Source organism: Cibotium barometz, chromosome 11 (genome assembly GCF_041138505.1).
Source record: "Cibotium barometz isolate CiBa-2024 chromosome 11, ASM4113850v1, whole genome shotgun sequence".
Taxonomy (NCBI): Eukaryota; Viridiplantae; Streptophyta; class Polypodiopsida; order Cyatheales; family Cibotiaceae; genus Cibotium; species Cibotium barometz.
This window is the reverse complement of record NC_141056.1, coordinates 2461029-2473109: the sequence shown is the minus strand read 5'-3', so window position 1 is coordinate 2473109 and position 12081 is coordinate 2461029. Positions and strand designations below refer to the sequence as shown.

Sequence of the window (12081 nt, the reverse complement as noted above, 5' to 3'; positions counted from 1 at the left end):
AGTCCAAGCATCATATTTTGGTTGGTTACAGCTTAGAATCTAAAGGTTATCGACTCTACAATCTTGCAACCTCTAAGATCATCGTTAGTGGTGGTTGACAAGACTTCATCTTCCGTTGCAGAGGAGGCTTCAGGGGCTGATTCGACTCAGCCTCTCCTTGGTTCCTCGCTAGATCCTCCTGCTCTTCTTCCTGGACCCGGCAAGTCCTCAGGTGGAGGAATCATTCAACTTGACGAGGAGGAGATTGTGGCGGGGATGCTCCACAGCAGGTTTCATCTCAGGAGCATAGTTCTACTTGCCCTCAGTCAAGAATTTGAGATGACAAATCTTGGGTTGCTTTACTTCTTTCTTGGATTGGAGATTTTTCAGCGGTCAAATGGCATATTCATTCCTCAGTAGCAGTATGTTACAGAGCTACTGGAGGCTTTCAGGATGACAGATTGTAAGCCCATCATTTCACCCATGGACCCCGGCATCAAACTTTCCTCTACTAGATCCGATCCAGTGACAGACACTTATGTATAGGAAACTCGTTGGTTCCTTGATTTAGTTGCTCAACACACAGCCTGATTGTGCATTTGTGGTGGGAACTCTCAGTGCTTTCATGCAAGCACCATTGGACACTCATTGGTAGGCAACACTCTGTGTGTTGACTGGAAAGGCACCAAGGATTTTGGTATTTTCTATGGAAAGGGGGTCACTTTACGTGGCTGGAGTGACTCCGACCCGGCTGGAGATGCGGACTCCCGACAATCCACTACAAGATATTGCTTTACTCTTGGATCTGGAGCCATTTCATGGATGAGTAGTGGCACTTTCATCGACTGAGATGGAGTATCGAGCGGCTTGTTTGGATGCTTGTGAGGTGATTAGGTCGCGAACGCTACTTGAGGAGATCGGTTTTCGACCGCAGCAACTTACCCTTATCTCATGCGACAACCAGAGTTGCTTGGCTATTGCTAAGAATCTGGTATTTCATGCACGAACCAAGCATATAGAGATCCAGTACCACTTTGTGCGGGAGCGGATCTTAAAGGGAGACATTATCCTTGAATATTGTCCTACCCAGGACAACGCTGCAGATCTATTCACCAAAGGATTATCTAAGTCATCTATTGACGTTCATGACAGCTCCTTGGGTATTGGGCCACCCCCATGACCTGAGAGGGGGTGTTAGCATATATCATCTCCTATTGGTTGCTTTTCTCGTATTTATAGGAGGCATTTCTATGCTCAAACATTCCCCATATTTTCTCCATTTTTTCCATAGTTTTCCCTATTTTATGGGCCCTTTGACACACCTGCACTATGTTTTGTGGGCCTATCTCAATGACAGCGTGTCTCCATTTAAACCCTCCTGTGTCCCAGGCATAGATGCATCAATGACACACAAAAACATAGTGCCCTTGCAAGAGGACACCAAAATGTTGCACACATTCCTCTTGCGCACATATGTCCACCCATCACATAACAGTGAGCAACCATACTTGGTCCAAGTGGATTTAAGTGGCTCCACATCCATCTTCATTGCATGTTCGTCTTTTTTGAGCTCTAAGCTAGCATAGGAGGGTCCGTCTCCCACTCACACCTAATGTGGCCGATTGCCTTCATGACCTTTCTCCATTGCGGGGTGCGCACAATGTTAAAAGACAAAGCACATTGGATGAATAGCCTTGTTAGTTCCCTAGTTGCCTCACTCATTGCTTGCTTGAATGCTTGCTCTCTTGACTAAGCCACTAGGGCCTTGCCTCTCTCTCTTGCCTATCTATATAAGAACAAGCACACACACACACACACTTCCTCACACACACACACCTTCAAGCCTCCAAGTTAAAGTCTCTTTGCTCATTGCTCAAGCTTCAAGCTTCAAGCTGCACTCTAGTCTCTCTCCCTCAAGCCTCTTCCAACTTCCAAGCTTCTCACACAAGCACTCTAGTCTCTACTCTCTACTTTCTAGTCTCTCTCCCTCAAGTCTCTCTCTCCCTCACTCTCCCTCTCATAAGCCATCTTCAACCATGGCTTCCTCCTCATGTGTCGGGGCTTCCCATAGAAGGACGACAGGATGGACATGGTGGGAGGAGGTTAACTACACCCCATCTGCTCATGGAGGCGGTTCTCGGCCATGGGCATGCAAGCTTTGCCCGTACCGGCGAACGGGGTGTGCCGACAAAGTGTAAGCCCACCTCTTGCATGTGAGTGGGCATGAGGTGCCGTTTTGCACAAATGTCACGCCCGAAAAGAGATGGGAACTCTCGACAAGCTTGCCATCTACGAGGCGGTCGAAGCGGCAAGAAGGACACCATGAGTGGCCGTGGATCCCGCGACGATGGAAAGAGCAACTCAAGCCTCTACGATGGAGTCGTGTGGTGGATCGGGATCATGCACGCCATCTGTCATCATTTGGTTCATCTCCATTTCTGGAGCCACTTCTATGGGACTGTCACTCCATAGAGTGGCTAGATTTGTGCCATGTTCACATGGGACCAAGCCAATGTCCCATGTGAAAGGGCCAGTCTTTTGGTGTCACATGGACGGGAGCCAGATTAGTGCCACCCATGTGTGACCAATACTGCGTCACATGGACGGGAACCAGTTTTATGCTACCCGTGTGTGACCTGCTTCCTGCTGTATGGACAGGAGTCTGTTGGTGCCACCCGTGTATGGCCAGGGTGGCGTCTTACCTATGGGACTGTTACTCCATAGGAAGATCAGGACATATATTTATATTTCTATCGCGCCAGTTTTGTGCCCGACAGGAACTTTTTGTACAAGTTTCATGAAAGGGAGATTTCGTCCATTACATGTGCACATGCATTTATGTTTGCATGCATAAATTTGTTTTTGCATGACTTGTTTTCATGTGTTTGTGTGTAGTTGCCTGTTATGCCGTGTCAGTACACTAGATGGGGACGTCTCCAGTGTACCGTGGAGTGCTATTTGCTGACTCGTTGGTGTGGCATGTGAACATGTGGTAAGTATTACCATTTTTCCCTTTTTAAAATGTAAAATTTATGAGTTATGGCCAACTTTAATATTTATAAGCCAATGTGTTCACAAACATTTAAATTAGGGACTGGACATTATCTTTGTAGGGTGCCCATGAGCATTTTAAATAACCCTTAATATTGTGTAACCCTTAAAACCTTTGGATAACTTTTGCATGAGATAACTTAGTAATTTTTCACATGGAAGGAGGTTGGCTGCATTCTTTCCATCGCCTGCTTCTCCATGGGCTGATTTCTGCATTTTCTCCATCGCCTGTCTCTGAATTGGCTGCTGAATTCACACGTTTCCCGTACGGTATCGTATTTTCGTACCGTCACAACTATGAGTGTGACGCCAGTGGGGATTGCATAGGGGATGTCCTCAATCAAGAGGGACATGTCGCCTATGAGAGTCACTGCTTACTCGAGACTGAACATCATGTGGAGTTTATGGATAGGAACTTCTTGTTGTAATTTACGCTCTTAAGATTTAGAAGCATTATTTTCTTAAAGGTGATTTTACAAGGAAGATAGATCATTAGAGCTTAAGGTATTTCCTTACGCAGACCAAGCTCTCGGAAAAGCACATGAGGATGGCCAATATTCTTTCCATGTTTCATTTCCACATTATGCACATCCCTGAGAGAAGCTGATGCTTTATCACGCAAACCATACAACATTACACTTATTTCTCATCGGTTTCTTTGATGCCGGAGATGTACCATGATGATGAGGATTTTGCGCCTTTGCAGACATATTTACAAGCAAGGAAACCTATGGCATCCTATGTGTTGAAGGATGGTTTTCTTATGTGTCACAATCGTCTATGTGTGGTGTAAGCTCTTAGGAACAAAGTTTTGGACAAGTGCTATAACTACAACAGTTAGGTGTGCACGTCCTTGTGCACCGTCTCATGAACAATACACACTCATACTTAATATGTAAAAGCCACGTTGCACATAACACAATTGAATGATACGTCATTGCACAAGATAATCTGCAAAAGAGACCAACGCTGCACAGTATACCATGGCTAGAGCCGCAAACGGGCCAAACACCCCCCCCCCCCTCTCAATACTGAAGTATATTATTGGAGCATTTCAATCTGTACAAAGTTTCAAGGGCTTGCCAGCTAGATAATCCAATGCAATGCAAGTATGAAGATAAGAAGTGTGTCGGAGTAGTTTGTCGATGTTGGACTCATCGAATGAGTCTAAATAGCTTGGTGACTAGTCTCATACACCTGAAGGCAAGTGAATGTGAAACTCTCATTGCAAGACCACACACAAGCAGGCACCGATCCCGTCAAGTGGGAAAGACTCCGTTGGACACCCACACGCTTAATAGCACAGTTTTAAAACCACAAATTTGAAATGGACAACTTAATACAACTTGAAATTTAAATGAAATGAAATGGAAAGATGGACACCAGCACTGGGGCCGGAACGGGCCGACCCCCCCCTCAATATATGATATATTTATTGGGAGTATTTAATGAATACAATGCTCCATGGGTTCCAAGAACCAGATGATGTCCATGTACATATGAAAACAGTACCAAACAAAATAGACTCGAAGTCGAATTTCGATGTAGAAACTTGAAGTAGAACGACCACTAGTGTGGTCCAATCTCTACGGTCCTGTGCTTTCACTGGACTCCGCGGAGAGCGCCACACTGGTGTTCCGAGACCACGCACAGACAGGCGCTCTCGTACTAACGCCTGGCTCTCCCGATCTCAGCACCTTTGGACCGAGGTTCGCCAATAGCTTGGACAACCCGGCACCGAACGGGTGTTGGCCGAGCGGGATGAATCCCTTATCAGATTTAAACATAAAATACCTTACTTAAATCTGAAATTCACTTACTTGTAGATGGTTGATAGAAAACCAATACTCGTGGTATGATGAAGCCACCCAGGAGATGCGAAGTCCCCTTGTAGAACGCCAGTGGAGAAGAGATGGCAACTTGCAGCCACCGGCCTATAGAGTATCGTTTGCGGGAGTGCACACACACTCGGTGGACAGCCGCCTGCTGAAGCTAGAACGCTGCTTGCATGAGAGGGACAGCAGCCTGTGAGGTGGAAGTGCAGGTTGTTGGAGAGAACATGCGCAGCCACCAACAGTAGGTGCTGCAGCCGTCAGGTAGTAGTGCACAGCCGCCTGACTATTAAGGTACAGTTGCTGTACAGGGGAAGATAGCCGCCTGTTGGAGAGGAAAGAAAGGGCAGTTTGCTGGTGAAAACACGCAGCCTGCAGGACCAAGGGATTCGCCTGCAGAGAGCAGCGTATGCTGTAGGGAGGTGGCCGCCTGCAGCAATGCTTATATGTGTGAAGCGCACCTGCAGTCAACACTAGCCGCCTGTAGAAGAGGAGGCGCAGCCAGCAGCAGAGGAAACAGAAGCAGTCGTTGTGCAGGGAAGGCAGCCAGCCGCCTGGGAAAAGCAAGCGAAGAGAAGATGGTCGCCGGTTTCTCAACGCAAGAAGGTGATCACCGGGTTTGTTCTCACGTGCAAGAGTGGAAGCGATGATGATCACGCTTGAAGAAGGGAGCTTTTTTTTAATAAAATTAATGTGAAGTTACAACTAGAGATTTCCACGCATGCATGTGGGGGGACTAGTGTGGGTAGGTGACCATGCCCACCCCCACACTCACTTAAAGTGGGGCTCCCCACCTTGGCCCCTAAGTGGGTGCCCAAAGGGGGTGCCCACATTTAAGTGAATGTGAACACCTAACCTTATAAAATAAAAGGTTAGAATAAAATATTAAAAACTACATGTGCGACATACTTACCACCTGTTCACATGCACCAAAACTTGTCAGAATACAGAGCAGATTTCACGACTCACTGGCAGGCGTCCCCGCTCAGTAAGTAACACGTCAAGCAGGCAAACACACAAATACATGTCATGCGAAAACAGTTTCAAACATGCAAAATATGTGTGCATGTGCAAATAGTAACATGGACATATCTCCCGTTCATGGAACAAGTACAAAGTATCTGTCGGCACAAAACTGGCACGACATAAAAACATAAAAACCTGGTCTTCCTATGGAGTGATAGTCCCATAGGTAAGACACAGTTCCAGGCACGAGTCTCCCTATGGCGTGACAGTCCCATAGGCAAAACACGGCACGAATACTGGCTCTTCCATGGCGTGACAATCCCATGGGTCGAACACAGTCCAGGTCATACACGGGTGGCACTGGTCTGGCTCCCGTCCATACGACACCATCCTGCTAACACATCGGTGGCACCAGTCTGGCTCCCGTCCATGTCAGCAAAATACTGGCCTCTTCACACGAGACACCGGCCTGGCCTCAAGTGAACGAGACGCAAAAACTGGAGATGGACCAAATGGTCGGCCAATTGGTGACATCCCCCCGGGCTTCTAAAGAGTTGACCTCAACTGAAAAGCCTCAAGATATGCCTGCAACAAGTGTGGGTAATCTGCAAAATAATCCTCATTTACCCATTTGGCATCAATAGGCAAATAATTCTTAAACTTCACAAGGTATCTCCTGGAAAGCTTTCCTGCAGGTAGCTTTCTCTCCTTGTGAAAAACAATCTGTTCTGGCTGGAGGATCTCCTCAAGCTCTTCAATCTCTGGCGGATCTTCTGTGACAGGCTCATCAGGATCTGGCCCCACATACTTCCGAAATAGACTCACATGAAAAGCATTGTGAATCTTCCAATGACTAGGTAAAGCAAGCCTGTAGGACACTTCATTGATCTTGTGAATCACCTTGAAGGGTCCATAATAGCGAGGAGAAAGCTTAGGATATGATCCTTCTCGTCCTGGCCTCTTCCGAAGCCTAGCCTTCTCAAATTTCAGCAATACCCAATCACCTTCTTTGACTTCCATGTCCCTTCTATGCTTGTCCGCAGCCATTTTATGCTTATCCTGAGATCTTGCAATGGCTGTCCGCACCTGACCAAAGGCAACATCCAAGTCACGAACATATTCATCAGCTGCAAATATCTCATCCTTTGTTCGAAGGATAGGTGGCAAGACCACTCTGCCATAAATAATCTCAAACGGAGCCTTTCCTGTGGAAGCATGGATCGTATTGTTGTAGGCAAACTCAACAAGTGGAAGATACTTCTCCCATGCACTCTTTTGATCTGCTACATAACACTTCAACAAATCCAACACGGCTGAATTTGCAGCTTCACTTTGGCCATCCGTTTGGGGATGATAAGCTGATGAAAACTCAAGTTTAGTACCCATATTATCAAACAAGGCCCTCCAAAATAGGCTTGTAGTCCTGGGATCTCTATCCCCAACAATGGATTTAGGCATTACCATGATGCTTGAAAATATTAGCAAGAAAAAGCTTTACCATATGATCAGCTTTAATGGTTTTCTTGACGGGCAAGAAATGAGCTTGCTTACTAAACCTGTCCACAATAGTCCAAATAGCATCATTCCCATGCTGGATTCTAGGCAAATCCATAATAAAATCCATCGTGATACTTTCCCAAGGTTGCGAGGGAATAGGCAATGGCTGAAGCAAACCTGGAGGCTTTTGCCCGTCAAATTTCACCTTTTGGCAAGTAATACATGCACGCACATAAGCCTCAATGTCTTTACGCATGCTCGGCCAAAAGAAATACCTCTGAATCATACGAGTAGTAGGCATAATACCTCTATGACCAGCATAAGGTGGAGTGTGACATTCGTCCATAACCTTTGGACGCAAATCCTTGACCACACATAGGCAATTATCCTTCATAAGATAACCCTCGTTGATAACATAAGAGGCATGTGAATGACCACCCATCAAATCAGTCCATATATGACAAAAATCAGCATCCAAATGATATAAATCTCTCATAGCAGATAGGTCTCCATGAGAGGCCACTGAGAGTGCCGCTACATAGGGCCTCCTGGATAATGCATCGGCCACCACATTTTTCTTTCCTGGAGTATGCACAATCTGAAAATGAAACATGGAAAGAAAGTTTGAAGATAATGTTTCCATATCTTTAAGGCATGAATTACAGCCAAGAGCTCTTTCTCATAGATATCCATATGAAGCTCAGCATCATGCAAACGACGGCTCTCGTATGCAATTGAATGCCCTTCTTGATTTAGGACAGCTCCTATGCAATCACCACAAGCATCACATTCAACCACGAATGACTTGTGCAAGTCAGGAACAATCAATACTGGACCACATATAATAGCATGCTTGAGCTGCAAGAAAGCATCCTGTTCCTTTGAAGTCCATTTGAAAGCAGTTTTCTTCTTCGTGAGATCATGTAGAGGAGTGGCAATCATGGCGAAATGCCTTATGAAACGCCTGTAATATGAACATAATCCCAAAAAACTACGTACTTAATGTACGTTTTGCAACTCGGGTCAATTCCGAATAGTCTCTATCTTTGCAGGATCCATTGTAACTCCATCCTTGGATACAATATGTCCCAGATAATGAATCTCTGAAAGGAAAAACTCACTTTTCTTGGCATTGACGAAAAGTTTATGCTTCCGCAACTCTTCGAACACTGTGACCAAATGAGTTCTGTGTTCCTGCTCATTCTTGGAGAAAACCAAGATATCATTAAAGAAGACTCCTGTGAACTTGCGATGGGATCGGAATATCCTATCCATCATACGATTAAAAGTAGCAGGAGCATTGGTGAGACCAAAAGGCATTACCAAGAATTCATATAATCCGAAGGCTGTCCTGAATGCAGTCTTATGGACATCTTGTGGCACCACGCGTATCTGGTGATAACCACTCTTCAAATCAAGTCTGCTAAAGCAAGCCGAGCCATCAAGCTTATCCAAGATATCATCAATACGCGGAATTGGAAATCTGTTCTTGATGGTAAGCTTGTTCAAAGCTCTATAGTCCACACATAAACGGAATGATCCGTCCTTCTTTTGAACAAGAAGCACAGGAGAGCAGTAAGGTGAGGAACTGGGCTGAACCAAACCTTTCTCTAAAAGCTCGTTTACCTGCTTCATGATTTCTTCTTGTTGTGCAGCACTCACTCGGTATGCGGGTTTGTTAGGTGGAGAACTACCTGGCACAAGATCTATGCGATGATCTTCGGGCCTTTTGGGAGGTAATTCACCTGGCAACGAGTCAGCAAAACAGTCGTTGAATGCATTAAGAAAATTCAGCCTATCATTAGACATAGCATCCACATTTTGATGATTTGGCACAAGACTATCACGCACAAAAACCAAGTACGCTGAAAGACTCTTTTTCATTGCTTTATTAATTTGGATGTGTGATACAACTGGGATGGAATCCCCTTCTTTGCCAGCATCAATAAAATGCATGCGGCCTTTATGCATAAAAGAAATCATATTAGACTTGTAGTCTTTGTGGGGCTCAAGCCTATGGTGCCACGGCTTGCCCAACAATACATCACATCCATTCAGTGGAGCAACTAAGAAATGCTCATTGTCAAGGTAGCCCTGGATATGGATGCGCAACTTCCCTATCAAAGGGGTAACCTGCACCTCTTTACCAATAAATGCAGCTTCGGCTTCAATATGAGGTCCCATATGCTCGACCTCAATACCCAATGCAGCTGCCATTTGCATAGAGATGAAATTGTCAGTTGCACAGTCATCAAACATGAAGAGTGCGGGCTGATCCTTGATTTGCCCCCAAGCCTTGCAAACCATTCGCTCTTTTGCATCATGACCTGTATTTCCTTGCACATCAGGAACTGCATGTACATTAGCTTTGGTGTGCTTATCCTCGTGCTTTGATTTGCGATCTGGGCATTGTCGGAACATGTGGTCTTTGCCACCACAAGAAAAGCATTTTCCATCCTTGGCATATTGCTCTCTTTGCTCCGGGGTTAAGCCGAATTTGTTCTTTCTTGGGTCCTGTTCTTTAGATGTGTCATTTTCAGCTTTACCACCCTTGTAGGGCTCCCGGAAGTTCTTTTTAGGTGGCTGTCCACCCTTTTGCTGATTTGGGACAGCCTTGTCCTTCCCTTTGGAACCTCCTTGATCCTGCTTAATCTTGAGCACCAATTGCTCCGTAGCAAGAGCAGAAGCTGTGAGTTGTTGCAACGTATGTTTCGGGTGCAATTCAATACCCGATCTATATGTTGGTTGCAGTCCAGAACGAAACTTCCTCTTTCTTTCATCTTCAGTGATTTGCATAAAGGGAGTCACTTCCAGCAACACTTTCCAGAATTTGTTAACATACTGTTGCACACTTTCATTGTCTCTTTGTTCCAGCCTGTCCCACTTTTGAGTGAGAGTTTGCTCTGCATTGGGTGGCAAGAATTGAGCATAAAATCTATCTTTGAATTCCTTCCAAGTGGAGATGGGATCCTTGGTGATCTTTTCAGTGATCCACCAATGAGCAGCAGTCCCTTTCAAAAACATGCTAGCATGGCGCACCTTTGACTTTTCTGTGAAGTCCTCATCGCTAAAAGCAATGTCGAACTGTGCCACAAATGCTAAAACCTTAGAAGCATCATGTTCACCATGAAAAGCATCAAATTTGACAGATTTGTCACCTGCTTTGAATTCCTTGAGCTTCCTGGCATGAGGCTCATGGTCTTCTCTTTTCCTTTTCCCCTTATCCAACGGGGCAGCCCTATCTGCATGGGCTCCACGGGCCGTCATAGAAATTTCATGGGGCACGGTGGCATGTGCTCCACGAACTCGAAACTCAGATGCATGTGACTTACCTGCATATGGCATTGTCTCTCCATGAGACAACTCAGAAGGCAAAATTTTTCTAGAAATAGATCTGTCACCATGAGATACATGTCTTGCATGCATGTGACTTTCATGCCCTCCATGAGCACTGGCATACATATATCTATCAGGCTTAGTGCCTTGTGGAGAAGATGCATGTCGAGAGGTGACTGTCACCTCTTCCTTTTGCATAAAAGATTTCAGCCTTTGAGACGCGGGATCTCCATGCTTCAAACGAGGTGGATTTCTGAATTTCAACTCTCTGTCATCCCCCTCTTTGATATCACCTTTGCGGGGGAGATAGGCAAGTGCCAACTCCCTTGGTTTCTTGCCCACTTCATGAGCCATTGATTCAAAAGTTACATCTACCATAGCATCAGCCTTCCTGGCTTCAATAGCACTTTGCAGATGGGGATCTTCATGCAAAAACTTTAACTCTTGCTCTTGAGCCTGCAAAAGTTTTCTCATATGTTCCATTTCAGCCCTCATAGCATCAGGCTCTTGTTCAAGCATAACTGTCTTTCCTGGAGACAGTTGACCCTTTGATTCACTATCCATAACCCTTTCAAGAGGCTTGTGTCTACCTCGCAGGGCATCAGACCCACGAGAGGCACTAGATGGACCCCTCGAATTCGGCACTTCCAAAGGGTTGCCTTGGCTGTCCATTGTGTTTTAAGTTTGCTAAAAGCGGGATGTCCAGTACACAGGTTCGTTTCCCCACTAGGAAGAGGGAAACAACCGTGCTCTGATACCAATGAAACCGATCCCGTCAAGTGGGAAAGACTCCGTTGGACACCCACACGCTTAATAGCACAACTTTAAAACCACAAATTTGAAATGGACAACTTAATACAACTTGAAATTTAAATGAAATGAAATGGAAAGATGGACACCAGCACTGGGGCCGGAACGGGCCGACCCCCCCCTCAATATATGATATATTTATTGGGAGTATTTAATGAATACAATGCTCCATGGGTTCCAAGAACCAGATGATGTCCATGTACATATGAAAACAGTACCAAACAAAATAGACTCGAAGTCGAATTTCGATGTAGAAGCTTGAAGTAGAACGACCACTAGTGTGGTCCAATCTCTACGGTCGTGTGCTTTCACTGGACTCCGCGGAGAGCGCCACACTGGTGTTCCGAGACCACGCACAGACAGGCGCTCTCGTACTAACGCCTGGCTCTCCCGATCTCAGCACCTTTGGACCGAGGTTCGCCAATAGCTTGGACAACCCGGCACCGAACGGGTGTTGGCCGAGCGGGATGAATCCCTTATCAGATTTAAACATAAAATACCTTACTTAAATCTGAAATTCACTTACTTGTAGATGGTTGATAGAAAACCAATACTCGTGGTATGATGAAGCCACCCAAGAGATGCGAAGTCCCCTTGTAGAACGCCAGTG

The 12081-nt window shown here is 45.6% G+C and overlaps 1 protein-coding gene across 4 annotated transcripts in view; it reads right to left on the bottom strand.

Annotated features, from left to right (window-relative positions):
• The window catches only part of LOC147633659 (uncharacterized), a 107463-nt gene that overhangs the window by 16961 nt on the left and 78421 nt on the right, over nucleotides 1–12081 (bottom strand). The gene's annotated exons all lie outside the window — the stretch shown is intronic.